This window comes from Meleagris gallopavo, chromosome 11 (genome assembly GCF_000146605.3).
Source record: "Meleagris gallopavo isolate NT-WF06-2002-E0010 breed Aviagen turkey brand Nicholas breeding stock chromosome 11, Turkey_5.1, whole genome shotgun sequence".
Taxonomy (NCBI): Eukaryota; Metazoa; Chordata; class Aves; order Galliformes; family Phasianidae; genus Meleagris; species Meleagris gallopavo.
In genome coordinates, this window is record NC_015021.2 from 16,366,035 (window position 1) to 16,389,907 (window position 23,873).

The window sequence follows — 23,873 nt, forward strand, 5'->3', positions numbered from 1 at the left end:
AAAGGGGAAAGATAACATGATTTCCACTAGGTAGTCATTTCAAGGTCAGGCCTGAAAAGCAATTCTGCGTTCCCAGTCTAAAACATACTACATTTCCCTTCTCTTCTCTAATATTCCTTCTATCAACAAAAGAAAAACTAACCAAAAAAAGTAAGGAAGGCATGCTTAAGTACATCTTTACATCTTTTGTTTTTTCCTTTTTTTTTTTTTTATTTTTTTTAAAAGATTTTGAGCTGACTCAGAAGAGGCCTCTGACACCTGCTTAGATAATGACTAAGAGAATTGTGGATCTATATCTTACTTCTGGAAGAGTAAAATTTAGGCACTAGTAAGCAACAGAAAGCGGACCCAAAACGATTAGCACAGAGGACAAATCCCAGTGGTATTCTATTTTATAGTTTAGAATGCTGTATTTCATTCAGATCTTCTTTGTATTTTGCTCAGCCTCTTTCTTGCAAATAAAATTGTAATGCAGTGTACAATTTCAGTTTCCACTAGTGAAAAATCAAATTAGTAAAATTTACTAAGATAACAAGAGGTAAACTGAATGTATGATATCATTAAAATTTTCCCTTCTCTGTGTTAGGCATTTCTACAATATGATTGCTAACATTTGAGTCTCTCTGTAGGAACTATAAAACTGTAATAGTTTCCTAGCAAGGAAAATAAATTCTTGCATCTGGTTTCTTTAATACTCATCTATGTTTGTCTTTGATTAAATTAGGAACCATTGACTCATAGTCACATTGTCATGGCTGCCTCCTCGCTTTATTTTTAGGACTAAGATAGTACTAGCAAGTCTTCTTACGTGTTTACTTTTATAATGTGATCTGAATAATGTGTGTGGTGCTTTAATATATAATACTATCAGAAAAAAGTAATCATCCTTTAAAACAGGTATGGGATACTTCAAGATAACTTAAAATGTGTTCTCTTTGCTTTTGCCATAGAAATGGGGGAAAGAGGGGCATGAAGGGAACTTCAATCAGAATCTGCAATGTTTTCATTAATTCTGAGAGTTCAGCTGTATCCAAGAAATACAGATGTAGGCAGCTGCACTGAACAATATCACAAGACTTGCACAGGTAGACCCGTGGAACATTTTGGCAAGAGGCCTCATACGGCCTATATTACCTGGGATGACATTACACAATTTCTGTTAAATCACTTACACTGAACAGCTTATCATAAAATTGAAAAAGGGTATTCTTTGTCTTACAATATCAAATTGTTATCCAATTTTCACAATGTCCCAGTTTTGATAATTTTTTAGGATTGCCAGGGTATGGTATGGTATTTCAAAGCATTGATATAGTATGCTTTTCCTAACACAAAATTCTGATGGTTGGAGACTCTAATCCAAAAAATTAGCAACCACATTTTTAACCTTAGGAAACCATGGAGACATTAATGAAACTCTATTAGGAGGCAAAGATTTTCTTCAGCTTGTTACTGGCTGTAGTCCCAAAGATAGGATGTAAAGTTCAGAGATGCAATGGAAGTCTGCATTCGTGTTAGGAAAGATTGGATCCAGGCCTTTTCATTTCAGCAACTTCGTAAAGGATTCCTTTCTGGTTTCAAACAAATTTAAGCTATAGAAGTTTAGGAGATTTAGAGGAACACTTTATAATGTCTACTTCAGGGCAAAACATGTAACTATGTATGTAACTGTGACTTGGCTAAGGCTCAAGGAAACTATGTTCAAGGAGCTAAGAAAAATCTGAGAAGTGCATTATAGACGCACAAAAAAATTGAAAATAATTATTTTCACTACCTGCAATCAAAGAATATTGTGGTTGGTGTAAGCATATATTGCATAATTCTATATCTTTCTAATTCAATTTGTTCTGAAAAAATGCTTCCATAATAAAAACTTTATACTCATCTAGATACTTGTTTACACAACCAGACAATAAAATGAATCCTTTAACAGGAAATTATTTCTTCATTCAATCCTTGAGCCGAAAGCAATATTTTTCTAGTATTTGTAGTAACTTTATTACATCTGCATTTGCAACTTTCTCTGCATGTGAACTGCAGATGTAAAATAGTACCCTGTATGAGTTATAGAATAATTTAGGAAGACAGCTCACAATTTGTTTTGTATTATACCCATTTCAATGTTCTCCAAGGAAATGACATAACATTGTGATCATCTAACTGTATCATCAGCAGAAGCAGAATAGCAAAATCTTTAAAGAACAACAGAAGAACTGAAACATCCCCTGAGAGTCTGGTTCTCAAGACTGAGATCTGATGGTAGATCATATGATCACAACACCACCATTGTCCCTGTATGAGAAGTTGCCATAATCATGCCTGATATATAGCGAGCTGTGTTTGCAAAGGAACATTTCAGTTCTTAATTGCTCAATGGTTAGAACATACAGAAAAGTGGAAGAGATTTTAAAAAGATGATGATATGATTCTTGAAAAGCAGGAAAAAAAAAACACAGCAATGTTGGAGACTGAATTTGCTCTATTTGCAAATAGACCACAGTGTTCCACATTGGAGAACTTCTGAGATCATTTTAAAAATTAGACTTTTTTTTTTCTTATTAATTCAAAGTCCTCATTAGAGGGCTTCACAAACAGGAAGATTTTTTCCAGATTTTAAAATCTTACGCTACTGTATGATCTAGGTTTCAAAATCATATACTTCTCTTGGAATGCAGATGTGATGTGTATGCCTACTCTCAAGACCTAAAAACATTCTTGCTTTACCTTTTACTTAAATAAGACTTGTGACTACTTTTGGCTAATTTATTTGAGATTTCCTAGTAAATCTAGTGAAAGATTTCCTTTCTGACTAAAAGAAAAGTGAAATAGAAAGATAATTTATTATCTGACAAAGAGTATAAGAGGACAACAAAGTGATTTAGCTGAGTGCAACTGCAGAACTCCCTAAATTTAGCTGAGACAACAGCTCTCTGACAATGGATACTCTGAAGACAAAAGAGTTGTCTGTGGAAAAGTAAGAATTGAGTATTTTAAAACTAACTAAGGATCTGGAACGCAAAAATCTGGCATAAATTATTAAAATGTGTCAAACTTAGATGTCTATTAATTTGTGGTACTCTGTCTTAGATAGGTTGAGCATTCTTATTCATTGACATGAGAAGTTTTTTTTTTCCAAAGGGTTAATATTTTATACTTTCTCATGTTTTAGGTTAGAGATGCCATTTGAGCTCACCTGGAGCCATGAGGAAGATACTCCCTGTGGGGAAAAAAATCACCAGAGATGGATGTAGAGCTCATTATGAAATAGATTTTGCAGTGATTTACAAAACAAAGAAATGCTGTGGCTTAGAGATCTTAGAGACACTGCAATGTTTTGTAGGAAGTTCATCCACGTGGTTAGAAACATAAGTTCAGTATAATTATGTCTTCCAGCATTTTCTGTCTACTTAATGCTGTACCTTTGCACATGGTTAATATAGATTTTATTTTCCATTTGGTAATGCATTTCTCTTTCCACAGTAAATACCAAGGTTTCTCAGTCCTTCTTTTCACACCATCCAAAGGTTGACATCCTGAAAACGGTGCAACTTACATATATAGGTTTCATTTCCAAATTTTGACAATGCTTGACATTTCTGAGTGCTCACTACATCTTACTTTTAATTAGACACAGTCAGTGAGCAGGTAGATTAAGCTAATTTTGATTTGGATGTGAAAAAAATTGTTTTGGCATTTACATATTGCCTCATTCCCACTGCATTTGGGGGTGAAAAGAGGGATTCACTCCAAGTTAATAAGGAAGCCAGCCCAGTGCCTCACACAAGGAGACTCTCAGCAACAAAGTACTCAAACTCCTCTAGTGTCCAAACCATAGGGAAATGTTCCCCCCACGACTCTAGAGACCATAGGATCCCATAGCCTTGAATAATTCCACTCCAATTACAGCTCACCAGTCTCATCTGCTCTTTTGGCAGCCCACCCATTTTTAGATGTGTCCTTCTTTACATTTCTAGGGGTGCCAGTACTATGCTGATCTGCTGGAAGATCATGGAGACTGGTATTCTTCAGGGTTCTGTGCCCAACAAACTTATATATATACACCCCTTGTTAAACATGTCTATAAGCACTAAATTATTGCATATGCCTTGTTGATCATAATTAGTCAACTTATGTAATCATAATTTATCACAATCAAAAGGATAGATTCACAGCATCATAGAACCGTTGAATTTGGGATGGACCTCTCTAGCTCACCTAGCATTTTCACACAGGGTCTCATACAGCAGGTTGCTCAGGACATTGTCTATTCAGGGATAATCACCATAACCAGATAGTGTTTTTGAAAAAAAATAAAAAAAAAAAAAATAACACCAAGATTCTCGGATACTTTTCATCTACACACCATGATAGCCTCAGTGCTATGGTACCATGGGGCTGTGTTGCTTTCTTGCAACTGTAGTATTTGCTACTGGTATTACAACTCTGAATGTAGCATCTCATCCCAACAGCACTTGAGATGTTTTTTCTTTCAGCTCAAGATCAGCCTCCCTTCATCCAAATACACCATAAATGCTTTTAAATCTTTGAGTCCCTTTCTAATTTCTTCACTCAGTAGTCATCATACATGTTCACTTACATGAAATTCTACAGATGCTTGCAGCTGCAAACCAACAGATATGATCTATAAAGTCCTTCAATGTCCCATATTCCATCATTAGGTACCTCCAAAAGCCATTTTCTCTAACTGAATTGCCAATCCAAATGGAAGTCAGGACGGTTATATTCCTCAGTTTTTCACAGAAAAATCACTGGAAGGTTACAAAGTTCCTGAGAGAGCCAGTCAACTATAAAACAGTAAAGCTTAGTTAAAGTAAGGGAAACAAAAAAAACCTGTAGTTCAGTATTGGTTATTTTTTCATAAAGCAGTCCTCTGCTATGTAGCAGACAACTGCAATGCACTTCTAAGAAATTAGCATACGTGCATTTACAGTCAGGGTCACAGTAAGAACAAAATTTGCCTCCATTCTGGATTTTGGATTAAGTTTGTCTGGAAAGAGACATATATAAATGATCTCCCTCTCCCATTCCAGTTTTTTCATCTTATAAGTGTTCCAGACATAGACATATTAACTGGCATAGCAATCAGATAAATACAATTGGTAACATCATTTTAAAAATAATTTAATAATTTTAATAATTACTTAAAATCTGCTGTGCCCATTTATCTTCTCTCTTTTGTTTTTAAATCACGTTATAAACAAGATGATTAATATACCCTCATAAAAAAAGTAAACTGGTGACATCAGCAACAGGGATAACATGCATCTTTCATCTCACAATTCTTGGCTGCCATTTACAAGGGAGAGATATATAGCTGATGCTTTTAAAATCTTAGAAATACACGAAGTATTTTGCCTTGAATTCTGTTTACCAGTTTGAGAAACTTCTAGCTCTTATGAACCCTTACCAAGTATGATGTGCTTTGCAACCACTGCACCTAGAAACACTTCAAAAATGCCCATATTATATTTTGTTACTCTCCAAAATGACAATAAGCTATGATCTGCATTCATTCTGCATCTGGAATTTCCATTGACGTCAGTAGACCTGTATGCAAAATTAGAAAGAACAGTCTAACATCTAGGTAAGTAATTAGTCTTCTTTCAGTGGAAAGAACATCAAGTTCTCTTTGTTTCTTCTATCCTCATTCCCTTTGCCCTGTCCCTAAATACACACACTATATATTTTATATATATATATATATAATATACACACTGCAAAATATATCTGGCATGAAATTACAACAGCATGATTGGTAGAAAAAGCAAAAATATTTGATGGTAAGCAGAGCTGTCTCCCCGTAGCTTATTATCTTTAAGAAATGCACTCTTAAGAATTTGAAAGGCTCCTTGGATGGCTATTATTTATAAATCAGGAGGTTGTTTACTAAGAATATTTTCTATAGGAGTCTTTAAGTCTTCCTAACAAAAATGTTACACCAGGCATTTCAAGAAAAATGTATGTGTGTGAGATGACATTTAGACATGATGAAATTCCCCTCTAAATTTCAAATTAATATTCTATTTCTAAATGAATGGCTATCTGGAGAAAAAAAATCTCTAGTATTTTTTTCCTGCAATACTAAGACTTTTTTAATTATTTTACTATAAAATTTCTTAGAAAAACTGTACTTTTTTAAAAAATTGAGATTTTTCTAGGAACTTTAATTTTTTGTTTCACTTTCATTAACAGAGGGAGACCGATGCTCAGAAAAGTCTCATGCCTATTACATTTTACAATTTTTAGCACCAGAAAATCAGTAAATTCATTGGTATTTATGATATAAATTATAATATAATTATGATAAAATTTTAATCCCAAATAACATGCTAAATTACTACTTTTATCACCATACAAATGTGGACCCACAGAGCTATGGAAGAGAATTTGTCTTTTTGCCCACTGCTGTTCTTTTGATGTTTCGTGTATTTTCCACGGAGCATTTTCTCTTTCCTCCTATTTTGCATTGCAGTTTTGGGCTGTTTTGTCAGTTTGTTTGTTCAGCTTCATCTTCGTGGTTTTCCTCTTTCTCTCCTGATTAGTACACCGTGTTCTGCTATCATTGTTATTCCTCTATATCTCTTCTCCAATATGTTATCCTTGTATTTTTCCCCTTTTTTAATTTTATTTTTTGTGTACTCCTTCACCTGGGCACATTCTTTCTGTTTTAGAGACAATTTGTAGTACTTTCTTTTTAGAGTCTTTTGAACATCTCACAGAGAAATGTTTTGTTAGAGCACTACAGGAGCTACCTTAGCAAATCTGCTCATAACATATCTTTCCTGCTAGTCCTGAGGGCCTCTCCTAGAGGTACTGGATGCTGTGCTGAAGGCCTGTCAGAACAGATACAAGCCTCACTTGTCATCAAATGGAATGTATCCAATGGGAAAAGTATGGACATAACTTCAGTAAGGCAGTCCTACAATTCTTTATGACAGCAGTAAACTAGCAAACACAATCATGATACTCTTTGTAATCATACTGCTTAGCATTGTTTATACTTAGGAATACAAACAAAGGATATAGCAATAGAAATGATCTAATGCTGTCATCCGGGATTTGGTATAAAGGGAAAATTTCCAAATATCTTTGTTATTTTAGATGTTCAAGGGTATGAAGCAATAACTCGTCCTTCTTTATGATTAAATTGCTTAGTTTATGCATCAAGTAATAAATAAAGCACACTGAATTAAAAATAGGCCGACCTCTGGGATCTTAATTTGTTACACAGTGACAAATTGCTTTTATAAGAAAGACTGAAAGCATTCTGTGCAAACACTCTGAAGAGCACAATGTTAGTGAGAGTACCAGCATTTACCTTAGTGTACATTCATATTAACAATCTCATTTCACACCTTCAGCTACATCTTTTCAGTCATCAGTATAAATCATCTTAATGGTACTCATGGAATTTTTATTTTTTTTTTAAATTGAGAATATAATGCACTGGCTACTTAACATGATATTGCAAAACAAATTATTAAGTTATTACTGATATAGAAGGTTCCAGGAAGATCTCTTCTGGTACTTGAAGGGAGCTTACAAGCAGGAGGAAAACCAAATTTTTACAGTCTAATTGTGATAGGACAAGGGGGAATGGCTTCAAACTAAGAGAGGGAAGATTTAAGTTAGATGTTAAAAATAAACTTTTTACTCAGAGGGTGGTAAAGCATTAGAGAGGTTTTGGATGCCCCATCCCTGGAAGCATTCAAGACCAGGTTGGATGGGGCCCTGGACAGCCTGATCTGATGTGCAGCAGCCCTGCTCATAGTAGGGGACTGGAGCTTGATGATCTTTAAGGTCCCTTCCAGTCTAAATCATTCTATGGTTCTGTGATAACCAGCAGGTAGGTAACTGATAATGCACAGATGTTCTGTCCTGAGTGAAGAGATCTATGGGATCTGCTACACACTTGACTAAAAATAACGTAATAGAATCATTTTTCCCCCCCCTCTTCTTTCCTTATGTTTGCATTTTCGTTGTGTAGCAGAAGCTATTTCAATAACATACCTCAAACATGCCATGGAATGACTAGGAAAGTTCCTATCAATCCTAGGAAGGTTTCCAACAATTCTTTACAATTATTGTGTTAATTTCCTTATTACTCCATCTTCTTTCCTTGTATCATTTAAATGTGTGGAATAATCAGTGGCCAAACTATTGAATATCTAAATCAGTCAGGTCTGCATAATGTATTTAACTTATGCCAATAAAGAGTCTTTCACATAGCAACCTGCAAAGCTTCTGCAGATGGCTTGATCTCACTGACTGTGGTTTTTGCACTGACATGTGAGAAAGTGAAATTTATATCTGAATTGTTCAGTTGATCCATGTGAAAGAATAAGTAGAATTGCTTTCTCAGATAACACAAAAGAATGTGACAATAATCCTTGTTAACTATGAATGGAGATCCCTGTTCATACAAAGATTATAAAGTTATATGCAAAAACAAACAATATATCTGTGGCGGAAACAGACTAATTTTAGCTAGCTGGAAGACCTTAAAAGTGGACAATGAAAAAAAGCATAGTGTACAATATATTAATATAGTAGATTTTTATAATACAGTTATACCTTCCCACACCTTATAATGGAAAGACTCCCCTCCATCCCCCTCCACACCTAGGGGGAAGTTCTCCCAACAGCCCCACTAGCTTTTCACCAAGGACTCTTCTCCCCCTTTGAGAAAGCCAAACCACATCTGGTGCCCACAAACCCAGTACCATGTAGGCTAATTGTCAAAAGAAAACAAAAAAACAAACAAACCCAAAATTCTGATGATGGCACCAGCCACAAAGCCAAGTATTTAAAGATATGATGCTTTGGTTTGTTTCTGTGTCCTTATCCAACACAGAACGCAGAGAAGAAAAACAAAAAACCAGTAAGGGGTTGTGGTCTGTCAGCTGTACATCCCTCACCTGAGCCTCAGGAAGACAGCAGACTTCTCTAAGAAGAGAGTATGCTCAGCATTTTGGACATTCAATTCCCTGTAGGGAGGAGTCACCCACAACCAATACCCATCTCTTCTTCTTCTTCAATGAAGTGGCCTTGGTGTTGGGGAAAGGCTTTTCCTGGTTTGCTTTTGTTAGGATGTTTAGACCCTATTATCACCCTCAGACAGGCTTTCCACATCCAGGGCCTCATACCTGTTGTACAGAAGCATCTGGGAGTATTTATAGTGGGTATTCCCTTATAATATCAATAATTCTTAGTTTTGAAAGCTGCCTTTAATTTCCAACTGCAGTTCCCTGCTTTCCTAGTTCAGCTGACATTGTGTGCAAACAAGCTTAAAAAGCACTACAAGCTTCGTAACAGCCTCCTTCAATGACAGTACTCATCAGCCCATTCTTTTCTTATTTTTGTTGTGTTTCTCTCAAACTGAAATGGTACAGTAGGTCAGCTGTGGTACACAGAAGGAAAATTATACGTACAGAAAAATGTAATAAGGATAACATTGAAGAGGAGAATTTCAGAGTTCCACAGGACAAGCTGCAATTAGTTACTCAGAGAGATTCTGCTGAAATATTTAAAAAGTTATTTTTGTTTGCTGCTTTTTACTCCCAGAGATTATATTTCAGGAGGCATACTGGAAGTGCTGCCTAACAACAAGTTTTAAAATTATTAAACCTGAAGTAGGAATTGCACTGCTATATCAACATGCATATGTCTATAATCTCTTCTCTATTAGGAGTCCAAGTTACACAAATTACAGACATCTTCAGTCCAGCGCTCAGGAGTAGCTCCTTACTAGCAAGGGGGTCTCACCAGATGCAGTTACTTCATCCATCTTTGTAGCTGCACAAAGATGTCATATATTCTGCTTCCACAATGTTTGCACAAAAAATTTTAAGGTGTGCTTCCCTCTTGCATTAACATCCAGGCCTACTTCTCACATGGCTAATACGAATAGAGGAATAATATATGCAAAACACTAAAATACTCACACACTTCACTGAATAGGAATGGACTTGGATGTTTTGGTAAATAGTCTGATGATTTAAACCCCTAAGCTATTTCTGATTTTATCAGTTGTTTCTAGTGGTAGCAAGACGAATTTTCTCAGTGAACTCAGAAAATAGTTTCCATCACTGAATTCAGCCACTAGGTCATTTCACAGCCTCTGTTCCAAACAAAGCCACAGCTTTGACTCTGCCCTTGCTTTTTGTTCAGCTGAATCTTTCTGATCCACCACACACGTCCTCCCAGCTGCAGCCCTTGCTCATTTCCTGACCTGCAGAAAAGCAACAGGACTGCATCTCTCACTTGATTTCTGTTTTCTAGTCCTCAGTAGAATGAGTACCGTACTCGTAGGGTTTAAGCTTTAGAATTAGGAAAGCTATTTTGTGTTTATATTGAAGAATGCAAAGTAAAAGAGAAGTTTAGAGCTAAGGAAGAGACACTGGTGATCTCTTTTTGCTCCCAGGGAACAATATCCAGCCAACAGTTGAAATCAGGTTTTTGGTTTTTTTGTTGTATTATTTTTTCCCCAGTAGTAGAAACTGAATTTGAACTCAAACTGTGATTCCATGAAATTTATGGAAGACCTGATAGAAAATTGGTAACCCTTGTGCCTGCAGAAATGTTCCAGCCTTCTCTATTAGATAGACCTGCGTGTGCCACCTGCAGCATCTGGGCAACTCTATCTCTAGGCTACATACTAGCAAAAAAAGTAACGAAGGCATAAATAATTGTATTGCATGAGGCAGAGGATATAGCTGCCACTGACCAGATTTCAGGTAACTCAAGAAGAGTATTGGTCACAACTTGGCAATAAGGGAATAGCTTACCCCATTCCAATGATTAGATTCTTCTGGAAAACTCCAGAGAAGGCATTCTCCAAGTAGAAATACTTCCCCTTTGACTGCCAGCCCTTGAAAGAACTTAAGGAGGGGTGGACTCAGGGTTCATCCCTTTTGGTCCCACAGATGAATTGCTTGCACCTGTGCTCCCAAGACTGGCCACACCCCTTCACCAGGTGTTCAATCACTGGCTCAGGCCTTGACCTAGTGTTTCCCATACAATAATAAAGGCCAGATCATCACCTGTAAGAATAGGGCATGACCCTATTCTAGCATTATCACATATCATTTCATAGCCAACTAGAAATTATATGAAACCTACTTACAAATGCAATAATATAGGAGCTCAGCAAAGAGTCCAAGAGTATGAAGCAGTAGGTCAGATAATATGAGTTACTGCTCAGATCACCTGACTAATAGGAAAAGATTTCCTTTCAGTTCCTCATAGATTCAAGGGCCCCAACCCCATGAAATGTACGGGGAACATTCACAGAAGAGTTTAAAATAACCAACTTAATAGCAGAGCCTAACAACTTGAAAATTCACGTGCAGTTTTCTAAAATTATGCTTGTAGATAAATTACTTTGACATTTTGATTCACACCCAGGCTGTGATGTTGATTTTTAAAGAAAATTAATTAGTCTCTTAATAGTAAGTCACTTAAAATGTCCTTCATTTGCTCAATTTTAAGCATTTTCCTGTCTTTAATATTTTTTTCAGGTTGGTTTGTTTTTGTTTTTTTCATTATGAGGCTGAAATATTTGTGACAAACTGACTAATAAGGAAACACACTCAGCCTTTGTCAAATAGCTATAAGATACCATATCTTTGGGAAATATTCATATCCAACTCTCAGAGTTATTAATCAAAAGGGAACTTAAATGCTTTCTAACTACAGAAAGATTTTGACTGTTGAAAATACATTGTGAAATCTTTTAGACCGTCATATTTTTCTCTTTCTTTCCCACCTTTTTATCTAAAGAAAATCCCTTTCTTCAGCTTGTGACTGCTGCCATTTGTCTCTTCACTGCATCCCTCTGATGAGAGCCTGGTCCTGCCTTCCTTAGAATCTCCTTTAGGAACAGATGATCTCAGTCCCACTGGTCATCTTTTCTCTTATGGACTGAAAAAACCATCTCTCCTTACACACTAGATATTCCAAGCCCCTGACTGTCTAGCTGGCCCCTGTGTCTGCTTCAACTTCCCTGGAAATCTCTGGTATGAAGGAAACTACTATGGCTGTGGTTTTCAATCTTTTAAATCTCTTTAAAAAGTTTCTGCCCTTCAAGATTCTCCTGTAACTTCCTGGCTGGCTAATATTTCACACTACATTTCCATTGGTTCAGGAATAACAAGGAAGAAAAAATCTTAGAAGCTTTCAGGAAAAAAAAAGAAAGAAAGAAAGAAAGAAAGAAGGAATTGATAAGCTTTTATTTCCAAAGGTCATTTTTTAATGAGGTTAGTTAAAAAGAATAATTCATAAATTAACACATCAGTATACAAAAATATGTCTCCACAGTTGTTACAGCCTGCTTTAATACGTACAGTGTGAATAACAAACCTCATGAAATAATAGGAAACACAGACACATTCTCCAGGTGTATGGGGCTGCTGAATCACAGCCTGAACCTTTGATTGATCACTTGAGGCGAGCAATGAGTCAGCCACGGGAGCACAGGTGAAGGCAATTCACCTGTGCTGCAGGAAGGGGTGGAGCCTGGCTCCATCTCTCCTAGACCCATTTAAGAGCTGACTGCTAGTGGGGAAGGCTCTCTCTCTGGAGATCTGCTCCATCAGGAGTTCATCTCACGAGCCCAGGACAGGGTGAGTGACTTTCTCTCATTTCTCCAATATAAATTATATTAGCCAAGTTCCTGGATATATATATATATATATATATCATCATATATATATATATATATATAATCTGTATATCTATTGACTATATACCATCTGTATATCCATTGATTAAACACCAGACAAAGTTTACAAAGATCACAGAGGCTATTTAAAGAAATTTGAAAGTAACAGAAATCAGTAGAATTAAAATCTTCCTACCTTGCAGTGACAGCAAAAATTTCCTCCAAACCTGAATTTCCCATGGTCTTCCAGTTAAGATAACATTTCTATGATGTCTCTTCTTGCCACTGTTTTTCCTCTAAAAAGCAACCATTTGTAATAACAAAAAGGCCAGGAATTCATTAATGCTTTCAGGGTCAAGACGAATTTGTTTTCAACACATGAAGCAAAGAACTAAGGCAAAAGAATCTTAGCCAGCTGAAAAAGCAAGCTAAGAAAATATTTTTGATGGCAATATGAGACAATCTAATCCTTCCATTATTGCATGCTGGACTTACTGGACCTGCTGGTAGCCATGCCTTCTCTTTGAGAATGTCTCATTCTAGCACGTTGATTGGAGGAAAAGGGGTGTCCCACATCATCCGTTTACATTCAGTGATTAACAAGAAGCAGCAGGATCCTGTACTGAAATTATAATTAGACCATAATAAAGAAATGCTATGAGGACACAAATGATTTTTAAAAGCAAATTTTAGGGTTTTTTACAGTTTTGGTGGGTAAAAAAATATTGTATTAACTGTACAAAATATCACATGTCATCACAAGCCCTGAAAACAAAGAGAGATTACTGGTTTTAGCTTCATCTTAGAGAGGTTACTAGGAGTTCCAAAAAAGGAAGGAAAGACTCACAGCAAGTTTATTTTAGGAAGATATAAAACAAATTATTTTTTATTTTCTTCATACTATTTTCCTATAAAGGCATTGGAAATGGAAAGACTCCAGCATAAATTTTTACATTAATATCAGTCCCAGAAATATCTTCTAGTGCAAGTTTCAATGCAGGGGATTTACATATGTCCACCAATGTAATCATCCACAGTTACTCACCTATTGGTCAGTGTTTTAATACTTGCATAGAGTAAGCCTCAGTAAATCAGATGGAAATTTTACTATAAAGTATATTGGACTGTTAATCTTTTACTGTAACAGAGAATGTTTGCATGATTATGAAATTTCTTTTCCATTAAACCTATCTACATCAAGTTCTGGTAAGTATCTTTGATGTATTTTAGAACTTCATCCAGATGGAAGTTTAAACACTTGCTCTTCCTGTTCAGGAAATACCACAAAAGGAATTAATATAAGAAGGATGAGAGCTTCATTCCATTCAATGATAAGTTTTGAAACACCTTAGAAAATAGTCTTCATTGTTCACAGAAAAAAAGTCAACTATTTCTCCATAGTAACATACACGTCTAGACTTGAGTCTTCCATACACGAAGTCTGCACTTCATCATTAACCTTCTGGAAGCTTTACAGGAGTTGGAAAAAAATGAGTTATTCTGCTATTTCCATCAGTCTATTGCTTTGATCCCTTCATTACTAGTGATATCTTTACACGAAAACAGTTTTCTGCCACTGGACTCAAAAGGATGAACATTTTGTCTTCATTGGTAGAGCCTCTTTTTCTTCTTTATGCCCTCTACTCACTCTGTAAGACATTTCTTAACATCTTTGCTACTGGTAACCTAACTTAATGTTTTTACAGAATAAATTAAGCACCTATAAGTTTGACTCTTCCAGCTTTCAGGAAAGATTTTTCCAAAATAATATTCATACAGTATTTTTTTACGTATAGTATCAGAACTGTAGATGATGTCTTTTGCTGGGCCATATAATTCAGTATCTGTTCAGGATGATGCAAACAGCTGCTTTCTCAATCATACTCATCTTGAATTGACAGGTGCTAACTTTAGAAGGAGAACAGAGCTCATTTTACTCAACTCTGCAAGTCTTCAGATTCTGCTGAATCAATTGAAGCAGTATCTGGTACAGATATATCACTGCACATCAGAAACAGGATTTAAACTGCCAGTAAATGTCACACAAGTAACCAGCAGGTATGCAAATAGAAATATACTGATAACATATAAAGAAGAAAAGAATAAAATTCTGGAAAGTGATTCCTAACACAGCCTAATGTCTCCTAATCAACCTTCTTGAGAAATTTATGGATAATTTATATTGTTGCTCTTTTTTTCACTTATAACAAATGTTACAAGCATCAGTAGCACTAACTTGTTAAAAGTCTGTTTCTCTAAATCAAAAAAGCACAAAGAAAAAGCACAATACTAACAGGAGAATATCAGCACAGCAACGTTATTTCAGATGTTTCTGGAGAAAATCAGGTTTTCTCCATTAGTTTCCCTTTGAAATATGAAGAAATGGTTCATTAAGTTCTTCAGTATCCAGGATACTTGCAAACATCCCTACATATTCTACCACAAAAGACAGAAAAAAACTGAAATGTGATTAAGGTAACTAACACAATCTCAGCAACACTCAAAACTCAAAAATTATCACTTAGTTCTTTAAAGTCTTGAACCTGGCTCCAAAGTCTGATATTTTTTTTTGTTGTTGTTCCCTCTACTGGAAATTAATACTTCATTTCTTACTTCCCCATAAAATTATATAAAATATTTTTTTCTTTCCAGAGTGTTGGTCTAATGATATCAATAATAAAAGAGTCAGAAAATTCTAATTTCAAAATACTTCATCTGTAGATGGAGGCATCTTCTGAATAGTTCTCAGTATTTTAATGATAGGAGGTTCTTTGCAGACTAAGATCTGGATTCCTCTCAATCAAGTGTAGTATCTAAGTTAGGAAAATGACCACTTTTTTCCTCTATGGTGGATGTTTGTCTTGGAATCATTCTGCCCTATTCTTGTTGCAGCACCTAAAGGCATTACAGATCAGTATAGTTCCTGATTCCAAACAAGACCTCCTAAAGTCTGTTTTTCTTACTAATTCCAAAGATATAAATAACACTTGGCAGAAGATTCAGGCCTCAGGACAGGATCCATCCTACCAAATGTACACCTCAACCTATAAAATGACTTCTGAATTCTACATAGTTAATAGGAAAAAATGATTCTTATTCTGAAGTACATGTACTTCAGAGGAGTTATACCTTCAAAGATGCATTTTCTATTCATTCAATACGTAGGATATCTGATGCTGGACGAAAGTTCAGAGCCCTTACTTACACAACATGGAAAACATAATATGGTTATATTTCTGAAAAAAACTGCAATACAGAGCATAGAAACATTTACTATTTGTAATTCAAAGAACATAGTCTGTGACCTCACTCACTTGTGAGCTCTGACAATTACCTTACGCTTTCTTAGTGCCAGCAGCTTTCTAATATGCATTTTCTATTCATTTCTGCTCATTTTCTAAGTGATGCTACTCCATTAACTTATCAAGTTTTCTTAATCTATGCTTGCATCTGCTACTTTCTCAGGCAGCTACATACAAACAGTTTTTAAAGAAGTGAGTTAGTACGTCTTGAGTTCCTCTGTTGATGGCAGATAGTGAGCCCACATTCTTTCACTAAAAGTCAAAACAATTAAAACAGCTTTCCTGTCTTTCAACATTGCAAAGGTTTTCATGTATATAGAGCAGTTATTGTATCAGATGAGCCTTTTCTTGTTCACTGCAGGTTTTAATCAGTCTTGAAATCTGTCTTTTTTTACTGACTATAGAAAGACTCTAGAGCAAACGTATTTCTGGCTTTGGTACCAAACATATTTACTAATCCAGCCTATGTGCAAGTGTGATACTCTTTACTGTCTCTTAATTTCTAGCATATGCACCCTCCAATATCTATCCCTGCTATGACATTTCCTTTTACTAGGAAAGTAGTATCCTATTCAATTTTAGTTATCTTAGGCTAACATCATTAATAAGAAGAGAACACAGTGTGCAACAAGATATAACTTAAAAAATCCAGTTAAAATGATATTATTTCCATAGTAACATATACAGTAACACAAACTTGTGCTCTCAGGATTTGTAGTCCTATCCCTTCTTCCTTTGTTCTTTCCCTCTGTCTCATCAATTTCTAATCTACAGATGCAGGATATGTTCATACTGTTTAACAAAATCAGAAAAACAAACAAATCTTCTTAACACACCTTGGCTAAGACACCTGCCAAGTCAACATTACGGTTTTACAAGTTAAGTTAGTTGACTGAGTTCAGTTCCCACAAAGTCGTGGAATCTTAGAATCCTCAGAGTTGGAAAGGACCTCTAGGGCCATCTAGTCCAGCTCCCCTGCTATGAACAGGGACACCACAGCTAGATTGTTGCCAGGACCTTACCCAGCCTTGCCTTGAAAGTCTCTCAGGACAGAGCATCAACCATATTACAACCTGTTCCAGTGCCTCACCACTCTCACTGTAAAAGATTTTTTCCTTATATCTAACCTAAATCTACCCTTCCTGGGCTTGAAGCTATGAACTCTTATTGCTTGTATAATTTAAAAGCCAGGTTACCTGTCTCAGCTGTTATTTCAAACATAAATAGCTAAATTACACTTTGCTAAGATAGAAATGTTATAAAGAAATCACAGTTTCAAAAAAAAAGCCTTGCATTATACATGCCTTGAGTTATACAACTCTTCCACAAAACCAGTAATATTGCAGTTGTATGGATGGAGAACCCTTTGTAGTCTTCTGAAACATAGGTACTACCAGAAAACCACTTTTGTTAGGGAATTTATTGATAAATTAGTAGTATGATGTGCAAGACCTGTATTCTGGAACACAATTATCAGATCCTGTCTTAGGCATTACTGCTGATATTGCGTATGAGTTTGAAAGCATAACAGAGCTAGAGGATGGCTTCCTGCACACACAGGGAAAAGAACTAAATAATAATCTCTTGATCTTAAACACTTCCAGAGGTGTAACATGTATAAGTACACATCCAGGATGATCACAGTCTTTTAAAAACAAAGAGATACACACTCAAGACCTATATATTTTAATTCTAAAACTTACAGTCTGCATATAAAATACCCTGAGAACACTGAGTACCCTGTTCTCAACACACTTAAGTCAGAAGTTTGGAAGACTATAAACAATTAAATCCCACGTTGTGATGAACAGACAAATGTCTCAAGACAACTGAAAAATGCAACTATTTCCTGGAAACCAGCCAAATTCCAAGGTTATAGGTTCATTGAATCATTAAGGTTGGAAAAGACATCAAATCATTTAGTCCAGCTGTCCACTATGTTCCTTAGTACTACATCTACACATTTCTTGAACATCTCTAGGAATGGTGAGTCACTGGGCAGCACATTCCAGCACCTGACCACTCTTTCAGAGAAGAATTTTTTTCCTAATATCCAACCTCAATCCCCCTGTCACAACTTGAGGCCATTCCCTTAGTGTCCTTACTGTTTGCTAGAAAGTGAGTGGCAAAAAATATGCTTATCCTCAAATACAGGGGTAGAGGGAGCCAACTCAGTACATATGTAAGGAAATGAAAGAGCCAAAGCACAGGAATAAGATCTTTTTAGTTCAATGAAATGTAGCAAAGAAGCTGTGAATTGGGAGTTACTGGAATGATAAGGTATTGGATGCAGTTCATATAAATGTGCAAATTGTTACTCTGATTTAAAATTATTAGTTTACTACTATCACATGACTGAATATTTTTCTTCTGTAATCAGGGTGATTTGTTTTGGCTGTTGTTCTTGGGACAAATACTTTAAATGAAGTTATCTGTCCAGTTTGAAGGAGCTGAATGGGCTGCCCGGGGAAGTGGTGGAGTCACCAACCATGAAGGTGTTCAAGGAACATTTGGATGTTGTGTTGAGGGACATGGTTTAGTAAGAAGGTGGATGGTTGGACTGGATGATCTTGTAGGTCTTTTCCAACCTTGATGATTCTGTGATTCTGAGATTCTGAGTGTTGTTTTTTCTCATTTTTAAAAAGCCTACAATTGCATTTTTTTCCCATGATTTTCCTATTATTTACTATAATTAGCCTAATCTACAAAGCTAAGCTTCCAAGAAAAAATCACAGTTGTAAAAGACAAATCATAGTAAAACTAGACAGCAGTTTGAGTTATGGCAGACCACATCGTGTTCAAGTAGACCATTATGTGAAAAAGCTTTATTGTGGGGAAGGGTGAGAGGAGGAATTTAAATATATATATATATAAATATATTTTTAAAAGAATCCAAGTTCTTAGTGCTTTGGAACAATTTCTTCCAAAAATGTTGGTGGTAAAGAGCATAGGTGAAGAAATGTTCTGAATCATTTACCTGAATTCATAGACAGGAAAAGCACAGGAACTGCAGCTCGCTCAATATGGTTTTCCACTACAACCTTTTAACCAGTTTGCTTTTTGTAGTGCCTTGGGTTTTAACGGAATTAAATAGCTCCCATATCAGTCTACATGGATAACTGACAATGCTTCAAATGCACATCAGCATTGAGGTTATAAATTACAAGAAGAAAGAATAATGCAAAAACACTGAACACTACAATTTCAAAATATGTTTTAAGTTTCACACACACATCTCTACACTTTTAGAAACTGAAAATCATACCACATTTACTAAGCTAATAACAATAGTGTTACTTTTACAAATATTTATTTGGCTAAATAAAGATTAACACTGTGGAAAAAAGAGCTTGTCAGTCATAAAGTTCATCCCAAATTTACCAGTTATATGGATGAATAGCAGTCAACTGGCCTGTACTCACATGCAAATGATCGTGTGAGTTCAGGTTGATAATCAAAACCATTTTTCTTTTTTATCTGGAGCTCTGGTAGGTTTAGTAGTTCATTAAGTAGTGGTGGGAATATGTATGCATGTGTGCTTACTTTGCATGAAACTACACTTTTTGGAAAATTTTATCAAATAAAAAATTAATGCAACATTGTACCTTCTAATGTGATCTATTCCCCTAGTTTCAAATATATATTTGTTAGATGTTAACCACTGCAACAAACTTAAAGAGGTTTATGGTAATGCTGTTCACAAAAGATGATACCCTGTTTTCAAAAATTATTAAAGAAACATAGGTATGTAACTCTACTGAGTGCCACTTACCTATCCAAGATTCTGCTCATTTTCTAATTAGATCTAAGGCTCTCTCATTCGCATGGTATCACAGCAGCAATCTCCAGCAGGTTACAGATCCTGCTTTATTTGCAATTTAAACATTTATGGATTTCATGGTATAGTAAAATAACAGAAAATGCACTGTTTGCCAAGATATATCAACTGATAAATTTCAACTGTATTTTTCATAAGACAAATTTTGCAGAAGCTATGCTTTTTCATGAGCCAATTCCTCTAGGCTTTATTGCTTAGTTGATGAACAAGATGGCTATAAAATTACACAAGATAGGCCTGTGAAATTTCCAGATTGCTATAAAAACATGACTGCCACTTTGTTTCCATCGTCACTAATGGAAAGTGGTTACTAGAAATTAAAAATCTGAAATTTGAATAAAAGGTTGGAGAGATGGTTTTTCACAAGAATAGAAGGATTTAGGACCAATGTGCAGAAGGACACACAGACACACACATACATTATTTGTGAACTTTTTTGACACTTTTGGAACTACAGCAAATAGTTTCATTCTTTTTTTCTTCCTTTTCCACCCCTGCCCTCTCCTTCCTTCCCTCTCCTCCCCTTCTCATTTATTTTATTTTTTTCCCCTAACCTCTGCATTTTTTATGTGTACAAAGATATTTCTCAGCCAATGGTCACTAGAACTGAGGTTCATTTTATACTGCAAAATAAATATTTCCTAAATAAAGAAATAAAACATAAAATTCTATTGCTTTCATTTCTTTTCATTTCAAGTTCAGTCCTGAGGAACAATATGTTTTCAATGAATTGATGTCTCTTGATCAAAACTTTTCATTTTTAATATTTCTTTGTTGCTTTAATTGAGAAACATATTACTTCAAGCAACTCAGATGCATATCAACAAAGAATTGATGACAGATTTCTTACACATAGATTTCAGACAAAAGTGAGCATTAACCATAGGAATGATAGAATTTGTTTTTCTATTAATTGAATTTAGAGGCGGCAGGAAAATATGAGACAATGTGCAAGGGATGATATGTTTCAGAACAAACTTCAAAGATGGTTTTGGATATTATAGTGAATGATTAAGCTGAAGTGGGTTACATCTAGCAGAATAGTCAGATAACCTAACTACTCACACGTGTGTGCTAGATACTCATTGGTCAGAGACGTTTTTTATCACTGTAGTCTTATTTTTTTTTAGTATTGATTATAAAAACATTCTGGCAAGAATTAGGCCTGAGTCATGAATTACTGTAAATGTTTTTTCTGAAAGACATTCATCCCGCTTTGATTTTTCACTATGCTTCTCAGCTGTGTGACAGCATTATTGAGTGTATTCATTCTTATTAATGAATAATCCCACTCACTAATATAAAAGTGATGAGGTAATTTAATAACACAACCTGTTTGCCTTTAGGGAAGCAAATAATACCTAAGTCACTGTATTTTTCAAGATTCAAGGGATAAAATCCTTGCATTGAAGTCAACAAGAGCTGAGCAAGAACCTAATTCAATTATTTAAAAAATCATCAACAAATTTCATACTTCATAAGTGGGCTGATTAATACTGATTTGTCAGAAGCTAGTTAGAGGGTAAGAGAAGTGACTGTGGCATGGAACGCAGAAAACAAAATGACAAGAAATTAAGTGAGTAATTGCTGTATAAGCTCATTGGTGCTCCTATACAGCATCTGCAGCCTCAGTTTTTTCTGTTATTTTTAGTTCATAAGTTCAGGCCAAGAAGTACTCAGGCTAGAACAGTGCCCCATTCCACCCTCAATGCTATTTGAAAGTTTCTCTTTCTTTTCACTATTCCAGTCTTTTGACAGGCTCCTGTCTATAAAAATAAGGGAGTCAGAGTTTTGTGTATACGGGCTGGGGGATGAGCTGCTGGAGAGGAGCTCTGCAGAGAGGGACCTGGGTGTCCTGGTGGACGACAGGTTGGCCATGAGCCAGCAGTGTGCCCTCGTGGCCAAAAAGGCCAATGGCATTCTGGGGTGCATTAAGAAGAGCGTGTCCAGCAGGTCGAGGGAGGTGATCCTCCCCCTCTATTCTGCCCTGGTAAGGCCTCATCTGAAGTACTGTGTCCAGTTCTGGGCTCCCCACTACAAAAAAGACAGGGATCTCTTGGAAAGAGTCCAGCGGAGGGCCACAGAGATGGTGAAGGGCCTGGAGCATCTCCCCTATGAAGAAAGGCTAAGTGAACTGGGTCTGTTTAGCCTTGAGAAAAGACGACTGAGAGGGGACCTGTTCCAGGTTTATAAATATCTGAGGTGTGGCGGCCATAGTGGTGAGGCCAGTCTCTTTTCAGTGGTACGTGGAGACAGGACGAGGGGAAACGGACATAAGCTGCAGCACAGGAAGTTTCGCACGAATGTGCATAAGAACTTCTTCACGGTGAGGGTGACGGAGCACTGGAACAGGCTGCCCAGGGAGGTTGTGGAGTCTCCTTCTCTGGAGATATTCAAGTCTCGCCTGGACGCCTACCTGTGCGACCTGGTGTAGGGAACCTGCTTTGGTAGAGGGGTTGGTCTCGATGATCTCTAGAGGTCCCTTCCAACCCCTACAATTCTGTGATTCTGTGATCATCCAGTCCAACCATTCACCTATTACCAATAGCTCCCACTAAACCATGTCCCTCAACACAACATCCAGTCTTTCCTTGAACACCCTCAGGGTCGGTGACTCCACCACCTCCCTGGGCAGTCCAGTCCAGTGCCTGAATACCCTTTCTGGAAAGTAATACTTCCTAATGTCCAGCTTGAATCTCCCCTGCCGTAGCTTGAAACCATTCCTTCTGGTCCTATCACTAATGACACAAGAGAAGAGGCCGACCCCCAGATCACTACAATCTCCCTTCAGGAAGTTATAGAGATCAATGAGGTCTCCCCTGAGCCTCCTCTTCTCCAGGCTGAACATTCCCAACTCCTTCAGCCTCTCCTCATATGGCCTGTGTTCCAGACCCCTCACCAGCCTTGTTGCCCTCCTTTGAACACGTTCCAGGGCCTCAATGTCTTTCTTGCAGTGAGGGGCCCAAAACTGGACACAGTACTCTAGGTGCAGCCTCGCTAGTGCTGAGTACGGGGGAACAATCACCTCTCTGCTCCTGCTGGCAACACTGTTTCTGATGCGAGCCAGGATGCCATTGGTCTTCTTGGCCACCTGGTCACACAGTCGGCTCATGTTCAGCTGAGCATCAATCAATACCCCCAGGTCCATTTCCTCTATGCAGTCCTCCAGCCACACCGCCCCAAACCTGTAGCGTTGCCTGGGGTTGTTGTGGCCGAAGTGCAGGACCCAGCATTTGGTCTTGTTGAACCTCATCCCATTGGCTTCAGCCCAGCTCTCCAGCCTGTCCAGATCCCTCTGTATGGCTTTGCTACCCCCAGGCAGATCCACACTTCCAGCCAATTTGGTGTCATCTGCGAATTTACTGAGGGTGCACTTGATGCCCTCATCCAGGTCATCAATAAAGATATTGAAGAGGACAGGCTCCAGCATTGACCCCTGGGGAACACCACTCATGACCGGTCGCCAGCTTGATTTAACTGCATTTACCACCACTCTCTGAGCCCGGCCCTCCAGCCTGCTCCTTACCCAGCCAAGAGTGTACCCATCCAAGCCTCGGGCTGCCAGCTTCTGCAGGAAAATACTGTGGGAGACAGTGTCAAAGGCTTTGCTGAAGTCTAGGTAGACCACATCAACAGCCTTTCCCTCATCCACCAGATGGGTTACTAGATCATAGAAGGAGATCAGGTTGGTCAAACAGGACCTGCCCTTCATGAACCATGCTGGCTAGGCCTGATCCCCCGGTCATCCCGCAATGAATCTTCCTTAATTCAATCCGAATCCTCAGAATGAAAGTGACAATGCAAGTTATTTCACTGACAGAAACATCTGTTTCCTCACCTGCTGAACTGGGTATATAGCTGGCAGTGCAGCCAACCCTAACACTATAATTAAATCATTAGTCTTTTTTTGCTGTACTTACTATGCCTCACAGGATAAGTGTGTTTTCTTACAGCTTGTTTATAAGCAAAGACATCTTTTTTAGTGATCATACTGCCTAGTTAAGCACTGAGCTGATCTAAAAAAGAAAAACTTTTTTTTTTTTTTTTTTTT